This window comes from Littorina saxatilis, linkage group LG5 (genome assembly GCF_037325665.1).
Source record: "Littorina saxatilis isolate snail1 linkage group LG5, US_GU_Lsax_2.0, whole genome shotgun sequence".
NCBI lineage: Eukaryota > Metazoa > Mollusca > Gastropoda > Littorinimorpha > Littorinidae > Littorina > Littorina saxatilis.
In genome coordinates this window covers 11,054,112-11,074,111 of record NC_090249.1, presented here as the reverse complement: position 1 = coordinate 11,074,111, position 20,000 = coordinate 11,054,112, and the positions used below count along the sequence as shown (strand labels likewise).

The 20,000-nt window shown below is 41.7% G+C and overlaps 1 protein-coding gene across 4 annotated transcripts in view; it reads right to left on the bottom strand.

Moving 5' to 3' along the window:
- LOC138966280 (methyltransferase-like protein 27) overlaps positions 1-12,822 on the bottom strand; it is a 20,936-nt gene extending 8,114 nt beyond the window's left edge. Inside the window, exons 1-2 of one of the 4 annotated variants that reach the window (XM_070338434.1) lie at positions 12,789-12,822; positions 4,065-4,129 (exon numbers count right to left, since the gene is read on the bottom strand). The gene's annotated coding sequence lies outside the window, so the exon portion shown is untranslated. Of the gene's footprint in view, positions 1-4,064; positions 4,130-4,400; positions 4,467-5,204; positions 5,226-12,788 lie in introns of those variants that run through there. The other 3 variants (XM_070338436.1, XM_070338437.1, XM_070338433.1) reach the window with 3 other exon arrangements.
- Between the last annotated feature and the right edge of the window lie 7,178 nt (positions 12,823-20,000).

Sequence of the window (20,000 nt, the reverse complement as noted above, 5' to 3'; positions counted from 1 at the left end):
GCAGAAAATGACCATTTCAGAAACATTTGATTTGGTAAAAACTGCGGAAGAAACAGGCATTCACGGTTTATTAAGTGCTGCAGATAGATTTGACGTTGAAGATAGATTAGATCATGCAGAGATGCAGTTAAACAAGACATTGAATACTTTAAAGTCCTGCAGCGATATAATGTCTTGCAGAGACGCAGAAGAAATTACTATTCAAGGTAAATTAAGTCCAGCCAAGCTTCAAAAGAAACTGACGTCCAAGATAGATTAAGTCCTGCAGAGATGCAGATGAAATGAAATTCAAGGTCAATCAAATTCTATTTAGCTGGAGAAGAAACTGACGTTCAGGATAGGTTAAGTCCTGCAGAGATACAGACAAAAATGATGTTAAAGACAAATGAAGTCCTGCACAGATGCACAAACAATGACCTTCAAGGTAAGTTCTTCATAGCTGAAAAAGGATTTGACATTGAAGACAATCTTACAGAGCTGCAACCGAAACATTATCAAGACACACTGATTTTTTGTTGTTTGATTTTTCTTGTTTGTGTTGATTTTTGGTCTTGACCCGTTACTGTTTAAAATTAAAACAAGTCGCGTAAGGCGAAATTACTACATTTAGTCAAGCTGTGGAACTCACAGAATGAAACTGAACGTAGTCCGCCGCTAGTGCAAAAGGCAGTGAAAGTGACAAGCCTGTTTGGCGCGGTAGCGGTTGCGCTGTGCTTCATAGCACGCTTTACTGTACCTCTCTTCGTTTTAACTTTCTGAGCGTGTTTTTAATCCAAACATATCATATCTATATGTTTTTGGAATCAGGAACCGACAAGGAATAAGATAAAAGTGTTTTTAAATTGATTTCGAAAATTTTATTTTTATCATAATTTTTTATATTTTTAATTTTCAGAGCTTGTTTTTAATCCAAATATAACATATTTATATGTTTTTGGAATCAGGAAATGATGAAGAATAAGATGAACGTAAATTTGGATCGTTTTATAATTTTTTTTTTTTACAATTTTCAGATTTTTAATGACCAAAGTCATTAATTAATCTTTAAGCCACCAAGCTGAAATGCAATACCGAAGTCCGGCCTTCGTCGAAGATTGCTTGGCCAAAATTTCAATCAATTGATTGAAAAATGAGGGTGTGACAGTGCCGCGTCAACTTTTACAAAAAGCCGGATATGACGTCATCAAAGACATTTATCGAAAAAAAGAAACAAGTCGCGTAAGGCGAAAATACAATATTTAGTCAAGTAGCTGTCGAACTCACAGAATGAAACTGAACGCAATGCCATTTTTCAGCAAGACCGTATACTCGTAGCATCGTCAGTCCACCGCTCATGGCAAAGGCAGTGAAATTGACAAGAAGAGCGGGGTAGTAGTTGCGCTAAGAAGGATAGCACGCTTTTCTGTACCTCTCTTTGTTTTAACTTTCTGAGCGTGTTTTTAATCCAAACATATCATATCTATGTCACAGTGGAAATGAGAATCCAGTGAGATTCCGAATCGCACTAGTAGAGATTGGAATTCCAGTTTGCACTAGGGCAAACTAGAATTCTCATCTCCACTGGATATTTGTTAGTGAAGATTGGAATTCCAGTTTACCCTAGTGCAAACGGGAATCCAGTTTCAGTGGAGATGGGAATTCCAGTTTTCACCAGGGGAAATAGGAATTGGGGGAAATAATGTGTTCAAAGGTTTATAATTGTTGTTAAAACCATTTCATCTTGAGTCACTCATGACTTTAAGGCTTACTCATTGCAGGTATTGAAATGCAGAAATAAAAATAAATATTATTGAATTGATGTAATCAAACAACACAGAGTAATTGCGCACAATGAATACGGTTTTTATTATCAATATCATTAAATCATATCACAAAATTAAAAGTTTATATAAGATGAAGCATGAGATAGAGAGAGAGAGAGAGAGAGAGAGAGAGAGAGAGAGAGAGAGAGAGAGAGAGAGAGAGAGAGAGAGAGAGAGAGAGAGAGAGAGAGAGAGAGAGAGAGAGAGAGAGAGAGAGAGATCAGAGCCGACAGTATTATTGTATTGTATTGTATTGTAAAACCATGTTGGGATTTTTGTCCGGGGCTAGAATGCAGACACGCTTCAATCTTGTACTTTTTTTGAGTTATACAAAATGCATCTTTTTTGTTTGTATCCAAAGATTCAAGATGCTGCTCTAAAAGAATATACAATTTCTCATTTTGCTCCATGATCCACTCTCTGAGTCAGTTTAGCAGAAAACAAACTGCAGCAAGTCAAAATTTCTAACTGAGTCGAGAAGACTAGTGTTCACTCTTTCTTTGGGACCAGGAGTTCACACAAAAAGTGAGAATGCCAGACAGATAGACGACTGAGTGAACGTTCAGTAGTCGTGGTTTTACAATACAATACAATAGTACTGTCGGCTCTGATGGCCGAGGCCATCTCTCTCTCTCTCTCTCTTTCTCTCTCTCTTTCTCTCTCTCTTTCTCTCTCTCTCTCTCTCTCTCTCTCTCTCTCTCTCTCTCTCTCTCTCTCTCTCTCTCTCTCTCTCTCTCTCTCTCTCTCTCTCTCTCTCTCTCATGCTTCATCTTATATAAACTTTTAACTTTGTGTTATGATTTAATGATATAGATAAAAAAAAAAAACACCTTATTGTGCGCAATTACTCTGTGTTGTTCGATTATATCAATTCAATAATATTTATTTTTGTTTCTGCATTTCAAACCTGCAATGAGTAAGCCTTAAAGTCATGAATGACTCAAAATGAAATGGTTTTAACAACAATTATAAACCTTTGAACACATTATTTCCCCCAATTCCTATTTCCCCTAGTGAAAACTGGAATTCCCATCTCCACTGAAACTGGATTCCCGTTTGCACTAGGGGAAACTGGAATTCCAATCTTCACTAACAAATATCCAGTGGAGATGAGAATTCTAGTTTGCCCTAGTGCAAACTGGAATTATTCCAATCTCCACTAGTGCGATTCGGAATCTCACTGGATTCTCATTTCCACTGTGACATCTATATGTTTTTGGAATCAGGAACCGACAAGGAATAAGATGAAAGTGTTTTTAAATTGATTTGGACAATTTAATTTTGATAATAATTTTTATATATTTAATTTTCAGAGCTTGTTTTTAATCCGAATATAACATATTTATATGTTTTTGGAATCAGCAAATGATGGAGAATAAGATAAACGTAAATTTGGATCGTTTTATAAATTTTTATTTTTTTTTACAATTTTCAGATTTTTAATGACCAAAGTCATTAATTAATTTTTAAGCCACCAAGCTGAAATGCAATACCGAAGTCCGGGCTTCGTCGAAGATTACTTGACCAAAATTTGAACCAATTTGGTTGAAAAATGAGGGCGTGACAGTGCCGCCTCAACTTTCACGAAAAGCCGGATATGACGTCATCAAAGACATTTATCAAAAAAATGAAAAAAACGTTCGGGGATTTCATACCCAGGAACTCTCATGTCAAATTTCATAAAGATCGGTCCAGTAGTTTGGTCTGAATCGCTCTACACGCACGCACGCACGCACGCACGCACACACGCACACACATACACCACGACCCTCGTTTCGATTCCCCCTCGATGTTAAAATATTTAATCAAAACTTGACTAAATATAAAAAAACGTCCGGAGATATCATTCCCAGAAACTCTCATGTAAAATTTCATAAAGATCGGTCCAGTAGTTTAGTCTGAATCGCTCTACACACACACACGCACAGACACACACACACACACACACACACACACACACACACACACACACACACACACAGACACACACCACACACACACACACACACACACACACACATACACCACGACCCTTGTCTCGATTCCCCCTCTACGTTAAAACATTTAGTCAAAACTTGACTAAATGTAAATACAAAAAGCACATTTCTGTTAAAACAGCTGTAATAAATCTTCTCAACAAATAAGGCTTGTCGAGTTTGGTGTCAGAGAATAACACACATCGGTCAAATGAGGATGTGGTGACATCAGTACACACAGTATGAGAAATAAATGCGGGATTGTAAGTGTAAAGAAATACAATACCTTAGTTCTCCGTTCACAATAGTGCAGCCCTCAAGCGATGTAAGTCCGACTATCCCAACGTGACACTAGAATGCACACCAATATTATACTGACAATTAGAGAAACATTAACACGATTCAAACGGCTCATACACCAACGCTAGCGTGCATTTACACACACACACGAAAACAAACATTTGTCACAATCCACTCGATTCAATTAAACCCACAGTGAATCTCCCTTGCGATTAGACAAAAACAAAGTATAACATCATCAAAATAATCCATTCGATTCAAATGAACATAAACGGATATTAAATGCAATATTAGACAATAAGAAAATGATTGACAAAACCACCTTGATTCAAACCGTACACAACCTGTTGCCTCTACCTTGCTCAAGCTGCAGCCAATAGTGTTCTATGCAAAATGGGTCCTCGCATGAATAATGTTTATGTGGATGATTATTTTTTGCTCTTCGTTCCGCCCGCGTGTTATACGTGTGTAAAATCAATCAATCAATCAATGAGTCTTATATCGCGCATATTCTGTGGGTACAGTTCTAGGCGCTCTGCAGTGATGCCGTGTGAGATGAAATTTTATACGGCCAGTAGATTGCAGCCATTTCGGCGCATATTTACCTTTCACGGCCTATTATTCCAAGTCACACGGGTATAGGTAGACAATTATTAACTGTGCCTAAGCAATTTTGCCAGGAAAGACCCTTTTGTCAATCGTGGGATCTTTAACGTGCACACCCAATGTAGTGTACACGGGGGGAGGTTCGGACACCGAAGAGAGTCTGCACACAAAGTTGACTCTGTTAAATAAATTTCCGCCGAACCTGGGATCGAACTCACGCTGACAGCGGCCAACTGAATACAAATCCAGCGCGCTACCAACTGAGCTATATCCCCGCCCCAAATGCCGCTCTCTACTATATAGATCTTTATGCCGTGTCATTGACATTTTTTTTTTTTACTAGCATGACACATTTGAGATAACCTGCCTAGGTCAGAAGAGCCCGCTTTGTGTTCCCGGTTTTAAAAGTACACTATTTGTTTGTATAAGCGATCATGTTTTCCACCACTCATGTGTATACAGGCTTTACAGTGATATAAGAGCACCCTTCCACTTAAAGACGTGGCAAAAGTTCAATAACCTGGAAACTTCCCGAACATGTTAGGGCTTTTGAATTGAACTGATGTTGAAAGTGACGCCTGCAGCGATCCTCATTCGTTAATATGTGAAATTAAAAAAAAAATACAAACTCCTAAATCCCAACACTGCAGAGCATGCAGCCAAGCCATTGTTCTTGTTCTTGTTCTTCTTCAGGTACGTGTTCGTGTTCTTGTTCTTGCTCGTCTTGTTCTTGTTAATGTTCTTGCTCGTCTTGTTATTTTTCTTCTTGTTCTTGTTCTTGTTATTCTTCTGCTGCTTTTGTGGAATGCTTCTCCCACTTACACTCGTACGCCTTTTACGAAGAATGGTACCTGCATAGTTCGGTGTGCCATAGCGTCATTTGACAAGATAGGTAAACACAACTGACATTTTTTTTAAACAAATTTGACCGTTCTTTCCAATTATGACAGGGGAGGCTACCGCTCCTTTCACAGCAGACTCTGCCCCCGAGTTGTTGGCCTTTAAAAGTCAACACCCGTGGATTGTAGAATTCTGTTTGTGATGGGGTCTGGTGGTTTCCGATTGTCTGTATGTTCATGGAAACCTTCGGGTTTGCATAACAGTTTTTATAGGGCTAAGAAATTAGCCCTAACATTTTCAATCCTGTTTGATTGCACTTCGCTTCCCGAGGTGATCGTAGTGTTTCGGCACTCGGTTACATCTGGCGCTTGCGAGCAGGGATGGGACGTGTGTTTGATTTTAGTTATCTTTTTCCAAATTTTTCCAGTATCCTCTGGGTTATTTACTTCATCCTTTACAAACTGTTCCCAATAATCTCTCTTGGCTTTAGCGACTGTGTGGGACATGTGACTTTTTGCTTCTCTCATTACCTCTTGATTTGCATCTGTTTCATTCTTCAAGAGGTCTGATGCGGCTCTGTTTCTTGCGTTTTTGGCCTGTTCACAGTCATCATTCCACCAGGGGTTTGGTGCTGTCTTTCTTTTATTTCTGTTGGTGGTGTTTGTTGGGATTGTTACATTAGCTTTTGATATGATGAATTCTCTAATGTTTTTATAAAATGTGTCTATGCTTTCTGATTCTATCTTGGTTATGTCGCAAGTAGAACATTCTTGTCTGAAGGCCGACCAGTTGGCTATTTTATAATTGAATTTGGGAAGGCTTGTGTCCTCTGCGAGACCGGGGTTTATGTTATGTAGTGTGAGTAGAATTGGCCTGTGGTCCGAGTGAAGTGTGTCGGGAATGATCGTCCAGTCAGCTCTACTTGCTAGTTTTGTACTGACAAGAGTTAAATCTATAGCTGTGGCTGACTGTTTGTTATTATCAGGAATTCTAGTTGGGGTACCGTCATTGGAATAAGTCTAAACACATGTAAGGCCAACGTCCTATCGCAAGGCTACGCGCCAGTCTGGTATGTGTCTAAACACACGTGAAGGTCAACGTCCTATCACTAGGCCTCGCGACAGCCTGGTATGTGTCTAAACACACGTGAAGGCCAACGTCCTATCACTAGGCTACCCGGCCAGCCTGGTATGTGTCTAAACACACGTGAAGGCCAACGTCCTATCACTAGGCTACCCGGCCAGCCTGGTATGTGTCTAAACACACGTGCAGGCCAACGTCCTATCACTAGGCTACGCGCCAGTCTGGTATGTGTCTAAACACACGTGAAGGTCAACGTCCTATCACTAGGCCTCGCGACAGTCTGGTATGTGTCTAAACACACGTGAAGGTCAACGTCCTATCACTAGGCTACCCGGCCAGTCTGGTATGTGTCTAAACACACGTGAAGGTCAACGTCCTATCAATAGGCCTCGCGACAGTCTGGTATGTGTCTAAACACACGTGAAGGTCAACGTCCTATCACAAGGCTACACGCCAGAATGGTATGTATCTAAACACACGGAAGGTCAACGTCCTATCACAAGGCTACGTGCCAGCCTATCTTTAGCGGATTATGACTTTATTCAGTTATTCTGCAGAAAAACAGAAATGCTGGAGAAAAAACCTGTTTGTTTCTGCAGCATTTCTGCATAATGTTCATCTTTTGCGAGAAAAACGTTTTTTTCTGCAGTAAAACAGTTTTACTGCAGTAAAATTAAAATCAAGAAGGCTGCAGTGAAACGGTGATGTTTTAGTGGAGAAAAACTGTTTACACTTTTTCTTCAGCATTTTGGCATTATTCAGTTATTCTGCAGAAATGCTGGAGAAAAACTGTCTTTTCTGCAGCATTTCTGCATAATGTCATCTTTCGCCGAAGCAACGGGTTTTTCTGGAGCAAAACATTTTACTGCAGTAAAATTGAAATCAAGAATGCTGCAGTAAAACGGTGCTGTTGTTTTACTGCAGAAAGACTGTTTACACTTTTTCTGCAGCATTTTGTACTGGCTCATTATAATGTTGGAGCACGCAAGCCCCCCTCTGTCGAGAGATGGACTCATCCAGAATTACCAATAGTTACACACTATTATACTATCCCAGGGGGCGACGAATACAAACGCTACTTTACAAGGTCGTTCGTTTTTCTCCAGAAAAACTGTCACAGACTATTCTGAAGAAAAAGTTAATCGCAATAATGCTGCAGAAAACCAAGTACACATTATGCTTCAGAAAGACAGTTTTACTGCAGTAAAAAACGTTGCTTCGGCGAAAGATGACATTAGGCAGAAATGCTGCAGAAAAGACAGTTTTTCTCCAGCATTTCGGTTTTTCTCCAGAATAACTGAATAATGTCATAATCCGCCAAGAGCCAGTACAAAATGCTGCAGAAAAAGTGTAAACAGGTTTTCTGCAGTAAAACAACAGCACTGAGGATACCAGCCTGGTATATGTCTAAACACACGGAAAGCCAATGTCCTATCACAAGGCTATACCTGGTATATGTCTAAACACACGGAAAGCCAAAGTCCTATCACAAGGCTACGTGCCAGCCTGGTATATGTCTAAACACACAGAAAGCCAACGTCCTATCACAAGGCTACGTGCCAGCCTGGTATATGTCTAAACACAAGGAAGGCCAACGTCCTATCACAAGGCTACGTGCCAGCCTGGTATATGTCTAAACACAAGGAAGGCCAACGTCCTATCACAAGGCTATGCGCCAGCCTGATATATGTCTAAACACACGGAAAGCCAACGTCCTATCACAAGGCTACGTGCCGGTCTGGTATATGTCTAAACACACGGAAAGCCAACGTCCTATCACAAGGCTACGTGCCAGCCTGGTATATCTCTAAACACAAGGAAGGCCAACGTCCGACCACTTGGCTACGTGCCAGCCTGGTATGTGTCTAAACACACATGAAGGTCAATGTCCGTTCACAATGCTACACGCCAGCCTGGTATGTGTCTAAACACACGTGAAGGTCAACGTCCGTTCACAAAGCTACATGCCAGCCTGGTATGTGTCTAAACACACGTGAAGGTCAACGTCCGTTCACAAGGCCACACGCCAGCCTGTTATGTGTCTAAACACACGTGAAGGTCAACGTCCGTTCACAAAGCTACATGCCAGCCTGGTATGTGTCTAAACACACGTGAAGGTCAACGTCCGTTCACAAGGCTACACGCCGGCCTGTTATGTGTCTAAACACACGTGAAGGTCAACGTCCGTTCACAAGGCTACGCGCCAGCCTGGTATGTGTCTAAACACACGTGAAGGTCAACGTCCGTTCACAAGGCTACACGCCAGCCTGTTATGTGTCTAAACACACGTGAAGGTCAACGTCCGTTCACAAAGCTACATGCCAGCCTGGTATGTGTCTAAACACACGTGAAGGTCAACGTCCGTTCACAAGGCTACGCGCCAGCCTGTTATGTGTCTAAACACACGTGAAAGTCAATGTCCGTTCACAAGGCTACACGCCAGCCTGGTTTGTGTCTAAACACACGTGAAAGTCAATGTCCGTTCACAAGGCTACGCACCAGCCTGGTTTGTGTCTAAACACACGTGAAAGTCAATGTCCGTTCACAAGGCTACACGCCAGCCTGGTTTGTGTCTAAACACACGTGAAGGTCAACGTCCGTTCACAAGAGGCTACACGCCAGCCTGTTATGTGTCTAAACACACGTGAAGGTCAACGTCCGTTCACAAGGCTACGCGCCAGCCTGGTTTGTGTCTAAACACACGTGAAGGTCAACGTCCGTTCACAAGGCTACGCGCCAGCCTGTTATGTGTCTAAACACACGTGAAAGTCAATGTCCGTTCACAAGGCTACACGCCAGCCTGGTTTGTGTCTAAACACACGTGAAAGTCAATGTCCGTTCACAAGGCTACGCGCCAGCCTGTTATGTGTCTAAACACACGTGAAAGTCAATGTCCGTTCACAAGGCTACGCGCCAGCCTGGTTTGTGTCTAAACACACGTGAAAGCCAATGTCCGACCACTAGGCTACGCTCCAGACTGGTATGTGTCTAAACACACGTGAAAGCCTTTACGGATCTGGGGCGAAGAACGTGGGAAGGACGGTTAATTTAAACAGCAGCTGACATTGGGTATCATTCCCATGATATAAACGCTGAACTGTTTACATCTGAATGTGAGGTGTACCTGTAGGCGACAGCCGTGCACGCGAATTAACATATTTCAACTGTCTTTCAACCTGCAAACTCGTGGTTACTTGCAGAGAAATATGTTTCGATTGAACATTGTTTGTTTTTTCTTTGACCCATGTTACATCAGAGTCCGACAAACACTCATATTTAGGCGAATAGTCGAGACTACAAAACAGTGCATGTTTGTGTGCGTTCAATCGCAAGACAAAACAAGTCGCGTAAGGCGAAATTACAACATTTAGTCAAGCTGTGGAACTAACAGAATGAAACTGAACTCACTGCATTTTTACAGCAAGAGCGTATACACGTAGCATCGTCAGTCCATCGCTCGAAGCACAGGCAGTGAAATTGACAAGAAGAGCGGGGTAGTAGTTGCGCTGAGAAGGATAGCACGCTTTTCTTTATCTCTATTCTTTTTAACTTTCTGAGCGTGTTTTTAATCCAAACATATCACATCTATATGTTTTTGGAATCAGGAACCCACAAGGAATAAGATGGAATTGTTTTTAAATCGATTTCAGAAATTTTATTTTAATAATAATTTTTATATTTTTAATTTTCAGAGCTTGTTTTTAATCCGAATATGACATATTTATATGTTTTTGGAATCAAAAAATGATGAAGAATAAGATAAACGTAAATTTGGATCGTTTTTAAAAAAATGTTTTTTTTTACAATTTTCAGATTTTTAAGGACCAAACTCATTATTAAATTTTAAGCCACCAAGCTGAAATGCAATACCGAAGTCCGGCCTTTGTCGAAGATTGCTGGGCCAAAATTTCAATCAATTTGATTGAAAAATGAGGGTGTGACAGTGCCGCCTCAACTTTTACAAAAAGCCGGATATGACGTCATCAAAGGTATTTATCGAAAAAAAGAAAAAAATGTCCGGGGATATCATTCCCAGGAACTCTCATGTCAAATTTCATAAAGATCGGTCCAGTAGTTTGGTCTGAATCGCTCTACACACACACACACACACACACACACACACACACACACACACACACACACACACACACACACATACACACATACACCACAACCCTCGTCTCGATTCCCCCCTCTACGTTAAAACATTTAGTCAAAACTTGACTAAATGTAAAAAGAAGAGGAATTATAACTAAAATCGATCAATACATGAATGCTATTTGCATTGTTGACCAAAATATGACATTTCACACAGATCTCGACAGTCATAATTCTTTGACAAACAAACAAACAAACAAATAATAGTAGGCCTATATGATAGTACGTACTGTAGTGAGACATTCTTCGTTACTAGGTCACTGAGAAAGCAACGACACAAATAAAGATACAGACACACACAGACGCAGACACAGACACATACAGACAAAGACACACACACACACGCGCGCGCACGCACACAACACACACACACACACACACACACATACGCACACCACGGCTGTTCCTGGCTTCTGCTTTAGGGAAGCGAAGACCAGCGGTAAAAATAGCCAGCGGGGCGATATCACTGCTGGCAGACTGTCAGCAAGCCAAAGTCCACTTTGTCTGCACGTCGCTGTTCTCAACGAGCGAGTTTTCGCGAGGAACATGGTTGAGCTACGGTAGGGTCACTGCGCATGTCTGGTTTTTTTCTTCGCGGAAACGCTGTTGGGTTGTGTCCAGTCGCGTCCCTTGCAACAAGATGGCGACAAGCGCGTTACGGATTTACTGTTGTGGAGAGTTGATGGACGACGATGATGAACAAGCAGTACTGTTTTATTATTGATGTGAATGTAATGCCAAAACATCGAACTATCGATTCGAACGTCAATGAAGAAGTGAGCGTGAAAATCGAGCGCAAAACAGCCGGGTAAAAGTTCAGGGCGCTAAAGTACATTTGAGCCGAAATCGCACCCAAACTCCTGTTGACCTCATTTCTTCCCAAAATAAACATCACTGCTAAAATAAAATGCATTAAAACCAAGACAGTATCCAACCCAGTATCCTTAATTTTTGAAAGACTAAGTGATTTACAACAAATGTCTTCTCACAATCCGTAACTTTGTCAAAAAATATTTGCAGAAGTTTCTCACCTCGCCTTGGCAGCCATCTTGGAACTGGAGAGACCCTACGCAGGAAGCAAGGTTGAAAGTTGGTTAACCGGTGACGTCACTCCAGTCGTACCGGACCGAGTTTTTGCGACCTCCGGTTCGACTCGAGTCACCTTAGTTGACGCTAAAACTCGCTCAACGTTGACAGAGACCAAAGAAGCGCTTTACTCAGGTCGCAGCGCGCGGCGGCTCACTGGAGGAATGTTTGAAAACTGTCTGTGCTCGACTGCGAGCAGACCACAGGCACATTACACCCAATAAAGTTTGGACTTGTACTTGCAGAGCGCGAATGCAAATTCTTGTAGGCATACACAGACGCAACATAGCATATACAGACAATAACACCCACAACACTTCAACAGCATATGAAAGGAATAAAAAGAAATCCGCAAATCGCGCACAATACACCAGTTAGAAAAACAAGGAGTACCAAAGCGGCGTGCAGAAACTAAACTGACTCGGAGAGAAGAAACATTTATCACACGATGTGGATAGCAAACATTAAAATAAAACAGATAAGTCAAGCAAAAAATAAACACAAATATCGAAAACATAATAAACAAAGGTGAAGGAAACAAAAAGAGATGCTTGCCGACAGTCAGTGTGTGTGTGTGCACAGACACAGTTCCAGAGTATGAACACAAACACATCTTTCAGTCAAAAAAACAACAACCACACACAGCACTTTCCCGACACAGGCAGGCAAGCAGGAAAAAAGAGTGCTATGTGTCAAGTACACACCCTGCGTGCTGCAGCGGTTGCTGGGTCGCTATATGCACACTTTGCTCTCGCTGCAGGTCTACTCGCCTGTAAGCTAAAACAGCAGAAAAGGGGCCATTGGAACAGACACACACACACATACACACACACACACACACACACACAATCAATAGTACTTGATAGTGCTGTTCTAGAAATTCTACCATATAGGGTTGAGAAAGCAGCGATCATGAGCAAGTGAACTGTGTACATACCCAGGCTGCCTTGCAATATTGTAAGGATTTTCGGTCACTACATGTGACATCGACATCAAAGTTCTTTTGTTCCCCGGTCGTTGACGTACGTTACAGTGGCGGGGGGCATTTACCTTAAGATGTTACACTATGCAGAGCTGTGTTCGCTGTTAGCAAAATGTGGAGAGAGAGAGAGAGAGAGAGAGAGAGAGAGAGAGAGAGAGAGAGAGAGAGAGAGAGAGAGAGAGAGAGAGAGAGAGACAGACACACACACACACGCACACGCACGCACGCACACACTGACACACATACACACACACACACACACACACAAACACACACACACGCGCACACACACACACACACATACATACATTCACGCACACACACACAAACCCAACACACACACACACACACACACAAACACACACACACTCATACATACATTCACGCACACACACACAAACCCAACACACACACACACACACACACACACACACACACACACACACACACACACACACACACACACACACACACACACACACACACACATAACTTATTCATCCACACACAGACACACAAAAAGGCCCACAATAGTGTTGTGTCATGAATGCAAGGAGTTAATAAAAAAATTTAAAAAAATAAAAAAACAACCTCATAACACATCTAGCAATTGCTCTGTTGATGCTCAATCGTTTGGCTTAGGGCTACGACAGGTTTGGATTTCAGCCGTTTCTTTGAAGGGTCTACAATAACCTTGTCCGCGTTTCAAGGTACACAATTAAGTGAGATGAAATTATATGTGGTTAGATTACTTGTTTAAAGGCATATGTACTCGATGACTATACACGCTAATTGCTTTACCAACAGCTGGAGACATGCTAAATTAAGTTCCCTGCAAAATATTGTGGTCTAGGACCCCTTCAATGTTGAGATATGTTAATTAATTTTTCATTTTGATCTGGATCGTCCTATTTATAGATTTGGCAACACATGTAACGTTGATGCAAGGGAGCTAACGCCGCGGCTTTGTTGACATCCTCACTTTTTCAGAGGCTAGAACAAGCTGTAATGCATGTATTATGGTCCGCGCATGGTGACATATCGTCATTATATGGTCTTATGGTGCGTTTGACATCGATTATGGGCAAACTACACTTTGTAAACACGGGAGCGCGTACATATGCCTTTAATGCCAAAATAAAAACAACAACCTTTTTTGTGACTGATGACTAGCTTGAAGATAATGCCATTCGAAAACAACAATAACACCCGTATCCATTATTAGTAAGTGTAAAGCCGCAAATACACTTTCTTTCTTTCTTTCTTTCTTTCTTTATTTGGTGTTTAACGTCGTTTTCAACCATGAAGGTTATATCGCGACGAGGGAAAGGGGGGAGATGGGATAGGGGAAAGGGGGGGGGGAGATGGGATAGAGCCACTTGTTAAGTGTTTCTTGTTCACAAAAGCACCAATCAAAAAACTGCTCCAGGGGCCTGCAACGTAGTACAATACATGACCCCACTGGGAGAATGCAAGTTTCCAGCACAAAGGACCAAACACTTCTGACCAAAATCCTTACAAACATTGACCACATTCCACACAAGAACCACTCAACAAGGGCAAAAGGAGAAACAGAATCCGCTAGTCGCCTCATACGACATGCGGGGTGCAGAGAAATAAGGATGTGGAAAAGAAGACTTTTGGTAAGTGAAATAAAGGTGATGGATCCAGTCAGGTAGAAATAAGACAACAAGAAAAGAATTGGAAAACTGCAGGGAATAGTAGGGAGAGTTTTCTTGGAAGGAAATATAGGTGAAAGGACTGGTAAGGCAGAAATAAGACAAAAGAAGAGAAGAAACAGAACCGTTAGTCGCCTCTTACGACATGCTGGGTAGCATCGGGTAAATTATTTCTAGTCCCAACCAATATGGGACTCCCCCTAACCCGCGGGGGGACGCAAATACACTCTCTGCTTCCAACTTAGTGATGTTAAGGCAAAATCTATTAAAAAAAACAACAACGAGGAAATACAAAAACGTCAGTGCATCACAAAGAAAAACAGGTGCATTCATAGCAAAAACGTGAGACACAGCTAGCAATGCATATATATGCTATAGAAATGAAATAAACTGGGTCAATACCAAAAACTGCTTTTGAATCACACAACCAAATGACTTCACGATTTTGACAACAGCACAGTCTCGTGTTTCTTACACGGGCGAGCAAAGGCGAGAATATCTCGCGGCGAGCGCTCGCGTTGCTAGCAGGCTATGAAACGCCTTTATTGAAAACGAGGCAGAGGCTAGCATTTCAAGATGGCGTCGAATGATGTGCAAAAGTTCGTGCTATCTGAATTAGTCGATGACACTGATACTGTGGGTAAACAAAGCTGCCAAGACCACAGAAAAATAATGCAAGCAGCCGCAAACCAAACTCCAATTGACGTCCCGGACGCCAACATTGAGCGGAATGTGAACTTTGTGGAAATTACGGTGCCACGATACAACGAGTGTCAGTTCCGAAGCCACTTTTGGGTGAACAGGGACGTTTTTCAGGGAAGAATGCTTTATCTATTTTAGTTTACTCTTTATTAACATGCTAGTCACCCATTGCGTGATTACATTAATTGGAAAACTCATCAACTGCTGTTAGTGTAGGGGAAGGGCTCCTAATATGGACCGGCTCCTAATATGGACCACCACCAACTAACGGCGCTAGAGCACTCAAAAAAGTTGTATTCGCTGTATTCATCCTCTTTGGATAACTTGCACATGTCAAAACAGTTGCAGAAACACAAATCTCAAAACCGTTAGGCTTTTTCTCTTTTTTCACTTTTGGCAGCGTTCACTCTAAATGTGCCGCCTAAAACGGACTCGTTTCTGTCTACAGCCATAGCTTTTATGAAACAGAAATGGCTATATGACAGCTAAAACCGTATTTGTTACATTTTAGCAGTGTTGACCCCGAGTTTCTACTGCAAACAAAAAATAATATCAAAATATCAAAGTAAAAATGCGAGTCCCCTAATATGGACCACCTTCAACAAATCGAAGAAAATAAAAGCTAAAGGCTATTTTAATTAATTCATTAAGAAGCTTGCTGGTAATAACCTATAACTAGCCCTCAAGATTTAAAAAAAAATGCAACGAAAAGTCTTCTTTTTGTGGAAGTTGATAATTTCACTTATTTTCACTCTGTTTTTGAAGCTTCTTTAGTTTCCTGGTGTGCTTCAAATAATGCTCTCATCAACCCAAAACAGATAAATCTAGAGCATATTTTAATTAGGCTGACTTGTACACTAAGTTGTATCATGTTATTTTCAAATATATGGGGCTTTTTACAGTGATTCGTGAAGGCCGCTTCTCTGGTCCATATTAGGCGCCCAGGCTCCTAATACGGACCCTTTGTGATTTTTTTTCTGTGTTTAATTTTTGCTGAATGTGTATCAAAGCTATTTTACTCTAATTAGGCCTAACGGTTAACCTAAGAAAGAAGGACTCACAAGCACAAAATGAAACTTCTTTGCACGAAAACAAGCTAGTTATCAGCAATAAACAAAAAGTGGTCCATATTAGGGGCCCTTCCCCTACTTTTTTAGGGCCGTTATTTTACACTGGAGCCCACCCGTCCCTTGCGCCAAGTCTCTACTTTAAACGGCAATCTAAGAAACTCACTTGTAGGTTCACTTTGCGGGTGACATGTATTCCCTGTCTTTGGTGTTGTTTAAAGTAAAGTGCGATTCTCCGTCAGTCCAGAACCTGCACGTCATTTTCACTGCGTCATATTCCCTGTAAATTTACGTCTACTGTCTTGTTTATCAATTAGCTATGTGTAGCTCCAACCCAAACAAACAGATTTACCTTCATTGTAAATGTTGTTCGTCTTTCTTTTTTGAAGATGGCCGCAGACACATGGTATGCTTGGATGTCTGGTCTGATTTGTACGTAGATAACTGATGAGATTATCTGTGCCACGAATCCCTTCCCGCATGTGACTGTTCAGGTGCTGGGGTGGTGGCTGCTGTAGGTTTCAGGATTGTGCGCTTTTGCTCTGCAATGTGGATTGTTCTCTTTTCCACTGTCTGGGCACTAATATAGCTCATGCTACGCCATTTCGGTCTGTTGCTCTCGAGAGTGGAACTGATCATGAATATCAAGGGTTTTTAGAGAAGCTTTTATTGTGTCCTTATAATTATATCTTTACTTTTGCCCTCCGACATCACATTTTCCAGACCGAGTTCACCATGAAGGAGCTTTGGGATGCAGTGATCCAGCATGCGACATACATGTCCTGCCCATGCTATTTATTTAATTGATTTAAACCGGATCTACTTACAATCACTCAAATCTGTTAATCCATCCAATATTTTAATCTTCAACAAATAATGTGTGTGTGTGTGCCTCAAGAGCAGTTACTGCCCTTACATGAAATTACTGCCTTTACATCAAAATATAACAACAATGTGACACACAAAGTGTTGGATACAAATGTTGTGTTGGCTACATATTGTCTTGATTAAGAAGGGAACAGCTTAATTGCTTTCAGGGAATAAATGTCTGTAGCAAAATAGCATTTCTTGTGGAGGCTTTTAATCTTGTGATGTCTTGTTTGCGAATTTGCCTTATGTTCTATTTGTACAAGGTCATTGTTTTGTTTATTTTCAGTTGGATGTACAACTCAAATTATGTCTGTGCGTCTCAGTAAGCTTTTGTCATTGTCAGAACAACACATCACGTCTTCAAGGCTCCCGTAAGAACTCGACAAACAGTAACACAAACTCACTCACTCTGTCACACACACACACACAGAGTTAAAACTCATCATATCAACTCCATGTATAGTTTTCTAAAGAAAGCAAACAGATAAAATGACTGTGTGCATGTTTGTTGTTGGTGCAGTTGTCCCTGAAAGAGATCTTGTGCAATCCTCACTCACTCGCACACAGACACACACACACACACAAACACGCACGCACACACACACTTTTAAACTGCATCAGCATAATACTCATGGCAAAGCTTGCGTAGCAAGATAATAATATTCTTGAATTTGTCATACGACTAAGATTTAAAGATATGGGCGTCACAAAGGTCACACTCAGACATGTTCACATGAGGGTCCTCGCACTCCGAAGTCTATGATATTTTCCAGCAGAATGTCCTGCTGGCCACCAGCTCCGCACGCTTGGGCATGAATGGTCATCAAGAAGACCATTGACCATTATCTCTCATACTGGCTATGTGAAAGGTATGAAGGTCAATGACAGAAAAAGCATGTACTTCCTCACTGCAGCCCTGGGAAGCTTGGTAACCCTGTCCCACTCAATTCTCGGGATGTTCCTGTGGTAGCACAACCTCTTATTCAGAGTACATAATGCACTATGTCTTTGTATCAGAGAGTCGTAATGTTAATTTGTAAGGACGTCCTTTCCTGGAACAAATGAAGAGTTTCATTTCAACGCTGCAGTGTTCTCTGCCCTGGATTGTAGCTTGCCCGTCAGCAGTAGATCTGAGAGTAGCCTACTGTGTTCATTTGGAAATATACCATCAGCTTATTTGTCTTTTCCACTGCTGTCCTCAGTCATTATACTTTTCATCAAGACTTGTCACAATGCCGAGTGGATCTAAATTCGGAAAGTCTTCATGTGGCGATGGCTTATCTCACGTAGCGTCGATCTTCTTTCTGAAACAAAAGGCAAAATGCGATTAGTTGTGATGACTACAACCTACACAAATATAAACAGTGTTTTGATACTGAATAGTCGGGTTATACAAGCCACCTTTACCTATGCAGTATGGGAACCGTACAATATGCGAAGCATGTCAACTGGTTCTTAAAATAATTTTGACGGGCAACACAGCCAACACACTATTCACAGTCCATTTTGATGAGTAACTGAGGTACTCTCTGATAGTCTCGTTGAAGTGATAACGATCAACTATCTCTCTCTCTCTCTCTCTATCTCTCTCTCTCTCTCTCTCTCTCTCTCTCTCTCTCTCACGATTTAGTGACATGGATCGAGAAAGTGTCACTCTGTGGGGTGCCTTTCTCAAATTGCGACAGAAAGCGCCTGTGCATTCTGTCAACGGCTGGCTTTTCAGCTGACCAAGCATAGCCGAGCACGGGGATTTCGTGTTGCAGGGGTTCCACGTGCGTGATTTTGCTTGCTTGGCGAAATCGACGGTAACTGAACTGGGTACGTGACAGGGTGAGTCACGTGATATTGTCAAGGTTGTCTGTTTGAGACAGGTAACGGCACACTCGAAACTCAGCAGCGAGAGAGAACAGTCGGTGTCTTATTTCCTACGAGTTTGATGGACTTCAACGCGTTAACTACTTCACTGTATGTCAACGTGCCGTTCTGCTAGTACAGTAGGGCTTCAAGGAACTTCAAGTAGAGACTACCTTCTCTCTGTTTACATGCTGGCTGACGGACGAGGCGTCAGGTTTCTTCGCTGAGCGGGGGAGGAATTCCAACGCATAAAGTATTTCAGCGCAAGAAGGGGATGGCGGTATTTCCGTTGACGAACGGAAGCGGATTCGCTTAAAAAGAGAGCTACCTACATTAGGCTGTTGAGGTAATAAATCATTAGTTAACGCTGTTGACGAGTCTGTGTTTGTAGAATGAAACTCGGCCTGACTCAGTTGTTAGCCGTTTGATTTCCTTCACACGCCCCCCCCCCCCCCCCCCCCCTGAAAAAAAAGAATGTCTCATTCTTTTTTCAGGCATCCTACGATCTGCTAAGGTGCGTAAGGAATCTGTTGATCCGAACCTGATCGTGACAGAATGTCAGCGAAGATGTTGTCTCCCGGCAGACTCTTGATGGTGAACCGGAACTCCTGGAGTGACAGTGACCAGCGCATGATCCTCGCGTTCTTGTACGACGAAGACGTGATATACTGGAGTGGTCTGTGGTCGTGCCTGTGCCTTCATGGGTAGCTCAAGGCTTAAGCAAAATGAATGTGTCAGGCTGTCCTGTGAAACCTTACTTGAAGGTGATTTCCTTCCTGAAAAGATTTCTACGATTTTAAAGGGGAAAGAAGCCTTCTTCAATTTTGACACATACGAAAAATCAATTTACCAGGTAGATTCGTGCGCAGAATGACATTTTGTGTGTGTGAGCTAAATCAGTATTTTTTTTCGCTCTTTCAGCTGGACATAGGAGTCTTTTAAGAAATGAATGTTAAAAGTCCACTCTGTGCAAGAAGCAGAGAGGTTGCTTGTTC